The sequence below is a fragment of the Staurois parvus genome, unplaced genomic scaffold (genome assembly GCF_062004578.1).
Source record: "Staurois parvus isolate SC_StPar_1 unplaced genomic scaffold, SC_StPar_1.0 ptg000066l, whole genome shotgun sequence".
Taxonomy (NCBI): Eukaryota; Metazoa; Chordata; class Amphibia; order Anura; family Ranidae; genus Staurois; species Staurois parvus.
In genome coordinates, this window is record NW_028317862.1 from 9,010,128 (window position 1) to 9,019,989 (window position 9,862).

Here is a 9,862-nt window from a genome sequence, read left to right on the forward strand (position 1 = left end):
ATTATATATATTAATCTTTAACCACTTCCCGTCCGGCCCATGTATATAAACGGCCGGACGGGAGCAGTGCAGGGGCGGGTTGCCATTCATAAACGGCGCCCGCATTTTCAAGCTGTGTTCGCTCCCCAGGAGCGCGCGGCACCGCAATCCAGTGCCCGCTGTATCCTCACTGTACGGGACCACTGTGTGAGGTCCCAATCATGTGATCACTGATTGGCCAATCAGTGATCACATGAATAGTAGTAAGCAAGATGTCACTTCCTGACATCATTTCTTACTACTAGTGAAATCTGTGAATGATCACAGAGATCACATGGTACAAGGCTATTCATAACAGCCTTGTACCATGTGACAAGCTGTGACCAATCACAGCTCTCACAGTAAGAATGCAGTCAGAGAGGAGAAATTATTGCATTTACAGCCTTTATGGGTATAAAATAAATCAGTGTAAAAAAAAAATCTTCATCACCTTCCACAAGTAGTACGGTGTCACTATGGTGTTAAAAAACATAAATAATAATATAAAAAATTTAAAAAAATGTAAAAAAAATATTTTTTAAATTATCATTTTTGGTTATAAACTAATTTTGGTTATTTTTTCTTTCACTAAAAAGATAACTGAATAAATTTTGGCCAAAATTTATGAAGAACGATTATTTATTTGCAAAATGTTATAAGAAAAACACCTTTTTACAACATTTTTGGACTTTTTCATTTATATAGCAAAAAAAATAAATACAATTCCAGGGGTGAATAAATACAACCAAAATAAAGTTTTATCTGTCTCAAAAAATGCTAAAAAATTCATATAGGTACAGTGTTGCATGACCGCACAATTGTCATTCAATGTGTGACAGCGCTGAAAGCTGAACATTGGCCTGGACAGGAAGGGGGTAAAAGTGTCCAGGCTTGAAGTGGTTAAAGGATAAGATCACCTTTGGAACATGTTACATGTTCCACTAGTATTTAGGGTGGAACATGTAACAACACGTTCCAGCTCCTGCCTCATTTCCACCCAATCCCCCCCCCCCAGACAGCAGGTGGGGGATCTCCCCGCATCCGCTGTCAAAATGTAAAAGCAGCGCAGCGGAGCTCCACCCATATGGCTGTGTCATTCATTCACAGAGTTCTGTGAATGAATGAACTACAAGTACTGTAGTGCAGTGCAGCCGATGGCTTGTAGTTCTCAATAAGCTACAAGGGTGCTGGTGAGTGCTCTCATAGTTCATTGATTCTTTCGGCAATTCAGTAAAGTGTGCCCATACAAAGTAGAGCAGACAGCTGTACTGAGTGTCTGCAGCATCCCGGCATTGCACCTGCGATTTGCTGATGACGGATGCATTATAGGCTGCAGAGTGAAAAAATAAATGCACAATTTTTTTACCTGCAAAAAGATGTGCACTTATTATTTTTTATTTTTTTTTTATAAAAGGTGAACTTAGCCTTTAACCCCATTTACTTTTCATGGCCATTTATGCTGTAATTAGTTGCTGTAGGCATAGACTTGAAAGGCTGTTAACCTAGATTCATCTTATATTCAGGAAATACCTATATTGTAATTTCTTGCATATATGCAAAAATATGTCATTTCAAGCTATTATTACTATGTAAATGGTGCTTGCATATGATTCCTCTGAGGTTTGCTATATGTTCTCCCTGTGTGATTATAGGTTGCATCTGCGTGGTTTCCTTTTGGAAGTACTCTAACATTAATAAAACAATCCACACTGGTTAACACAAGCAATGCTTTCCCATCCCACATACAATTTTGATTTGGTAATATAGAAATGTACCATATTGTTTTGTGTGAAATGAGCAATAACACATTTACTTTAATTGTGCTTTATACTTTAATTTTAAAAAATATGGAACCTGCTCCATTTGTGCTGCTTTCTTGAGCCATAAATGTATATTAACGTGATCTTCTGTTGAGAAGAAAAACGTAAAAGAATTTCTTTAAGGGCATCTGGGCTTGGAAACAAAATGTGATGGAATATGTGCACTGATAATATTTGCATTGGAAATTTAGGGCAATGATGCACTCAGGATCACGTATAGAAACCCAAGAAAAAAACTCAAAAACAATATTAGCATAAATATGGAGAGTTTTTCATAGGTCTTTATAAATAAAACTATTGGCTTGAAAAACTGTATATATAACTATATAATTACATTATTTGAATTGGTAAAATAACTAATTGTGTAGTCAAACACAAGTACGCTGAAGAATATTTTATATTGGTGCACTTTATAATTAGCTATTTGGGAAATCAAGTTGTACTTTCCTAATTCTGTCAAATATTTAAAACTCATCTAAGTAACTGTATTTGCAGTTCATAGTGTTGTGAGCGTACCGATTTACAAATGTTGGGGCTGTTAATCAGTTCATACATTTATGCTCTAACTGGCATGAGCTTAGCATCATTAATGGCATCTGAGTCAGCAGGTTTTAAATTCATAATATTTCTATGCACAGACTGAGGCTAATTACCTTAACATAGATTGAATACATTTAGATACTTTATTTTCCTTTATTTTTGAGCTATTTAAAAAAACTTTTTAACTCTTTATTAGATGGAGCAAAACGTTTTTTTAATGCCCTAACTTAAAATAACCAATCAAATTACAGCTTCGTGTGGATTAGTGGAGCCATACTAATGAAATAACATTTGAATTTCTACTTTGGCTTTTTACACTGTGCACATTACTTGCTGTTACTGAAAGGTCATAAGAAATGTGCTGGGAAATTATAGCAAACATTTTGGTACCTTAAAGTCTGAGAGCATGAGAGACACAATTCATTGTAGGTATTGGAACGGTCTCTATATTTCTCTCTTGATGTGTGTACTTTAGTTGGAGTTGAATGCTAGGCAGTAGTTGAAAATAAATAAAGGTACTCCTCCTACCCCTGCATATACTGGATATTATGCTCATTTAGTCTGGGAGGGTTAAATTATAGAGTGCATTACTTACCTTCCTCCATGGTCCCACAGACTTCCATCCACCAAATGGCCAGTCTCCCCAAGCCACTCCTTTTTGATGGTTGTATGGCCACAGCCTCATTGATATCATCAAAAATGTAGGAGAAGCAGCTCTGCATTATACAAGATGACTTTGATGGCCCCTCTATATTCACATTCAATACTAGGAAAGGTGAAGAATATAGCAATGGCTGCATTGAAACCAAGGGGTAACATATGTTTTTGCCACTAGTAAACCCTCTAGACCAGGGGTGGGCAACTGTGGCCCTCCAGCTGTTGCAAAACTACAAGTCCCATCATGCCTCTGCTTTTGGGAGTCATGCTTGTAACTGTCAGATTTGCAATGCCTCATGGGACTTGTAGTTCTACAACAGCTGGAGGGCCACAGTTGCCCTCCCCTGCTCTAGACTAAACTAGCATTAAATTATTTAAGACTACCTTCATGTTTGGAACAAGCCCAAAGTTGGGCTTCAAAGACCACCTTGAATACATCATAAATAAATGAAAACAAAGAATGTCTATTTTACATTTAGGAAAAGTTGCTTTAACCCCTTTATGCCGACATCACACAAATATGCGGCTTCACAGAACTGGGCTTTTTTCCGTGGGGCCGCATATTTGCATACCTGTTTTTCTTCTGGGAGCGCGCCACACAGTGCGCTCCCAGCACAAAGACCAGGGTGTCACTGAGAGCCCCAGGTCCCATTCTAATAATTGGGTCCCGGTACTCCTGCTTCCAGGTCACATGATTGCTGTGATAGCCTCTGATTGTCTATTACAGTGCTCAGTCACTGTCTAACCTGCCCCCCTTGGTTTTTTTTTTACTCTATGAATGGAGGAGAGAGAGATATTGTATCTCTCGAACTCCATGCATAGAGGGAAAAAAATGTTTGTTAAAAAAAAAAAGATACATAAATAAATAAATATTAAGAAAATAAAAGAAAAAAATAAAGAAAAAATACCTAGATCAAGGTTTGATCTACTTCAGTGCCAGTGTTAGTGTTAGGGTCAAAGGTCAAGGTCAGAAGGTCAGGGCCAAAGGTCATGAATTTATTTATTTATTTATTTATTTATTCAATTGGTATTAGTGTCAGTGTCTGTGTGCTTTAGATAAAAAAAAAAAAAAAAAAACTAAAATGCGCACTATTGTTTCTGGGCTGTACTGTTGGTACAAACAACAAAAAACATACAGATATATGGTATCACTGCGATTGTCAAGAGCTGGAAAATTTATTTTAGGTTGTTCTTTGGTGGTAGGTTATGGTAGTAACAAGAAACACACAGCAAAATTAAAAAATATATTTTTTTTTACTATTTTGGGCCAGTTTTCCTTTGATGATAAAAAAAAATCAGGAGATATCCATTACCATTTACCACCAAAAAATGTCCTGGTCAGGAAGGGGGTAAATCCTCTGGAGGGCAAGTGGTTAAAATAACAAAACTCCACCCCATCCACCCAGAATTACATCTCCTCCCATTGATGACTTTTCATGATTGTCAAAAGCAGTTCAGCTGTAACACTGGTGATTATAAGCAGAAATTTATACAACGCTTTATTTCATTTCACAGATGTATTTAGCTTGTAAATTTCCCTAAATGTCTGCAGAGAATACTGAAGAGAAGAGACCAGGCGATATTTTCCTGGTGGAATCAAGTGAATTCATGTGTCTTATTATAGCTGAAGTGCGGACAGTCAGAATGTAACAGCTCAATTTCCAGGACTATTCACATTCCTGTCCAAAACTCCCTATGAGATCTGAAATGAATTCACTTTCCAGTAGCACAGAGGGATACCATATATACACCAAGGCAGGAAACAAGTGACACCTTCATAAAACCTCTCAAGGTGATTATTACCCAGCAGGCTTTGTGACAGTCCACAGAGATCAGGAGGAACAAAGGCTTTGGCTAAGATTTCTTATGGCACCTGTAATTGTCACATTAAATCATTTTCTTCTCAATTGCTGTAACTGGAGGCAGAGCTCTCTTTTCTGTGTTTACACATCCTTCCAGCAAGATTGTTTAATGTTTTCAATAGATTGTTCAAATTTGAAAAAAAAATACTGATAGCATAAAAAAACACAAAACTGTAAAAATTAAACAATAGGCAGTTGACCATGTATACTAACATGTTTAGGAAGACATAACGATGCAGTTTATTTCCACGTTATGATTATTATTTTTGTTATTATTATCATCCTTATTTGCAGTTTTCTCATCATATAGCCATTTTACTAAACAAATGTGTTTAAATATTTTTTCTAAAAAAAATAGACAAATAACAAAATGAACCCCTTCCTGCCTGGCCCAGAGTCCCTTTAAAATGTTCTGAACACCTGGGGACAAGAAAGATTAGCTGACTAGATGACCACTGTGATTGGATGCACAGGGGTGTATTTACCACAAGGCAAACAAGGCATTTGCCTAGGGTGGCATTTTTCAGGGGGGCAGTACTGCCACCCGACAGAAGAGGCGGAAGAAGGGACACACGTGGCATGGGGACCGGGTGGTATCCGAGAGAGGCTGCGAACTGCTTGACGGTGTATGCAAAGCCTGACTCTCATTCCAGGGAATGTCCTGAGCTGTGAAGGTGAGTGTCTTTCTCTCTCACTGTGTGGGGTGGGGTGGCCGATGTATGGAGAGCGGTGGTAGGGGAAGGCTCTCTCGGGTTCGGGGGGAGAAGGGGGGTGGTGCTGGTTGGTGTCAGACTCTCCCCGTGGGGGGGGGGCTGATTTTTGTGTTGCCTAGGGCAGCACAAAACCTAAATACACCACTGGTCATAGTGGTCAGATGATTAGGACTTGGTCCTGCCAGCTACCAATCATTAGCTATCTTTCAGAGCAGCACCAATCCTCCTCTTTTGGGGTCCCCCGCCAGCACTTCTGGCTCCTCCCTCCATAAAATGCATGAAGGCAAAGACCCTTGAGCCTTTACAACCACTTTCAATAAGAATAATAAAAACAAAATTATAAAAATTCTCATATAATGAGGGGTGCAGGCTTTCCAACAACCAGAGATGGCTACAGAATGTTTAGGTACTGTATATATAGTCAGGGACCTTTACCACCCCCCAAAAAAAAATGTTCCAGGATTGTGTCCCTTGTAGTTTTTCAGTTTTAATGGTATTCTCACACTAGACTCCCAATATATTCCTGTCCCATATACAGTACATGAAGGCAGTCAAAATACCAGAAATAAAAGTTATGTAACCACATGAGCTCCGGAAGATTTTACCCCCTTCTTGACCATGTCATATTTTGGTATTCGGTACTGCACTGCAAGCTGGCGATTGTGCAGTCATGCAACACTGTATCCAAACAAAATTAATATAATTTTTTCACACAAATAGAGCTTTCATTTGATTACCACTGGATTTTTTTATTTTTTATTATATAACCTAAAAAAAGACCAAAAATTTTGAAAAAAAAACTCAGTATGTTTTACTTTCTGCTAAAACATATCTATTAAAAAAATTAGAAAATCTAATTTCTTCATAAATTTATGTCATTGGTAGAAAAAAAATCCCAATACGTGTATGTTATTTGGTTTGTGTGAAAGTTATAGCATCTACAAACTATGACAAATATACTGGAATGGCAGCGATCAGCGACTTACAGTGGGACTGTGATAGTCCGATTGGCAATCGGACAATAACTGATGCTGCGGGGAACTGACTAATGGTCACTGACATCTCCAGTGACACTAATACAGTGATTAGTGCTGATACTATACACTGTCACTGTACTAATGACACTGGCTGGGAAGGGGTTAACATCTAGGGGCAATCAAGGGGTTAACTGTGTGCCTAACAAGTGTTAATGTGTGTACTGTGTGCTGCTTTTACTACACATCAACGTGTTTCTTTTCCCTAGTACAATGCTGTGCCTGTAGCTGCCGCCCCGCTGTAGTATATGTACTGTGGCTCATCTGCAAGTGGTTAAAGGCATATTGGAGAGGGACCATGAATTAATAATTGTGTTTTATGTATTGATAAAGACATTTCTGTGACACTTGTTTTAGAGCTTACAAAGGACTATACAAAAATACAAATAGACTCACATAAAAGTGTCACAGAAATGTCTTGATAAACAGTAAGCATGCTGACAGTAGTTGAGAGCAGAATGGCAGAGAAATTAGCTGATTAGATTTCTGCTTATCCTTTAACTGCCCAGTCAAAGCGTGAAGATGGAACAAGATTTGCAAGTGTTACTTGCAAGGCTTTTTTTCAGTGGGAATGCGGGGAAACGTAGTTCTGGAAGCTCCAGCACTGAATGTATGTAATGGCAAAGGGGGCTGGGGTTTTCTGCTAGATCTATTGATGTTGGCTGCTGGGGGATCTTTGGTCGCTGGTGGGGGGTCTGTTGTTGCTGGGGGGTCAATTGTTGCTGACTGCAGTGGGTCTAATTTACTGTCTTATTGTTATCATTTACACATTCCATACAGATTTCTTAACACCTCAAAATGATACTTGATTCTGTATTCTCTAAAAGGGGCAGTAATGGAAGGCGAGTAGGGTGAGGAACCAAAAGATGGTGCTCAGAAATGGGTAGAGGGCGGAGACAAGGAGTGACTTAGAAGGGGGAGTACCTGCACCTATTCTCTGAGAAAAAAAGACCTGATTACCTAGCAGAGGGTCTTCTGCCAGAAATGGCTATGCTGTCTGGCAGAACTATGTAAATATCAGCAATGAATGGGCAGAAATGCAATGGGCAGATATCCCTTTTATGGTTATCTGCATATCATTATAATTACTCTACCATTCTGTTCATCAACTGCTGGGATAAATCATCAGCCACATCAAGAGTACAATTTTTATTAAGTCAGGTTTGACTGGTAGGGTGGTCATAAATGAGGAGATACTGCTTTAGGAAGAACAGGCGGAGAGATATCTGCTCATCCTCAAGCACGTTTATAGAATGCGGGGATCCTCTGGCAATGACATCGGTGTGCATGCAGTACTTTACTCCTCTACCATTCTGTAAAATAGAGTGAATGATCAGGATATCTCACTGGGAGATGTTGCTCTTATTGAATATGTTCTTTATTGCTTCCTAGGAGACTAAAGACAGCTTTTAAAAAGCTGCATTACTTGTTGTTAGTATTAGAACAGATTTGGCTAGCCATATAAGAGCAGATGTTTTACCAAGAACAATAGGTGGGAAGACATCTGGTGGTTATTTGTAGTGGTGGGTCCTTCTGCTCTTTTGTGTGTGACTCACGCAATAGATTTGATCCACACATGTGCTATTAATACCTTGGCAAGGTTTCATGGAGAATATCCAACAAGTTGTGAGATCATCTCATCGAAGGCATATCCTGCTCATTCCTGCCTCTGATGACAGCTATTCTTATAAAATTTGGATTGTCTTCCTGGATGCTGTAAGCACACTTGGTGAATAGTGACGCCTCTACTTTGCTGTAAATTGTCCTTCTAAGGGCCTACTGGAGAGGAGGTGCTTCAGAACCTGTATGCCTTGTTCCTAACTCATTCATTTTGTGGGTCTGATGAGTGAGTACATCCAAAAAACAATATAACTACCTAAATAAATATCTCAGATTGACAAAATTCTTTCTAGGATAACAGAGATAATCTGCTGTTTACAGTCCATATAGAGAAGAAGTCCCACTAATCCAGCCTTGTATCTCTAAATTGGCAGAAAAGAGTACTCTTTGAACAATAAGGAAACAAGATAGACCTCAAAGAATGGTGTAAAATCCCATTTTAATGTATCAATAAAAAGATAATGAATAAAGTGTTGCTAGTGATGTATGTTATCGCATTTTATGAAGTAAAGGACACATTTAGGAGCCGGGGGCTGAGAGCGGAGGACAGGAAAGGAGAGTGTGGTACAGCTGGCTGCAGAGTAGTGGTTGGAGGATCCATATTAGTAGCAGTTCCTTTTGGAGTTACTTCATAAGTTGTGATTTCATACATCCTACATGTGAGTGGAATACTGTTTCATCAATAAATGTTTTATAAGGATAAAACACTATGTTTTGGTCATCTCTGTTCGATATTTATCTGATGGAGTAGGACAATTAGGAGAGTGGAGGAGACCCATGCTCATCTGACATCACATATTAGTGCACACAAGGGACACACGCTATATATGACCTCACTTAGCGGTTTGGTCATATACACCAGTTGAGAGCACATCCTGTGAAGGTGTATACACATTGGTTTGCAGTGCTTAATCGCACAAGGTGTTTCAAGAAGTTGGTTGCAATTCAAGCATCTGTGAAGATATACTACCATACATAATATCAATACATGGACACTTATAATAAGACATTTATGTTGGTTGGTTGGTTTTGGTTTAAATTAGAAGTGAAGCGTGGCACTTGATTAATATTTTATGTTAAATAAAAAGATAATGTACTCACAATTAAAATATATGTACAAATATGCCAGCAGAATGTCACTATAGACAGTCTCTGGCATGAATGATCAGCAGCGAAGAAGCCTTGGGACTGGAAGCAGAGCACAAGCCACTTTGGATCCAGAAATTGGAGCCACACACCACTCTCTTGTTTACTGCCCTCTGGTGGTGTTGTAACATGACTCTGGTCACCCCCATGCACTTCAAAAGAAGCTTGTTGCAAGGAATGCATTTTAGGGAAGCTTTCCCCTTCCTCAGCCTGACAACAGTGTGGATTAGACTAGCATTTATTAAACTAGCACTGAATTCTAATTGGCAGTTGTAGTGAAATGATTATTAACCAGCAGTCATTGAACCCTACCGAGCAATAAATGAATATGAAAAAGAACACTTTTGGACATTTATAATTTATAAAAAGAAATAATATAAGTTAAAACTGAAACCTGAAACCTTGGGAAACTAGTATTATCACAATATACCATTATTTAAAAAAAAATTAAT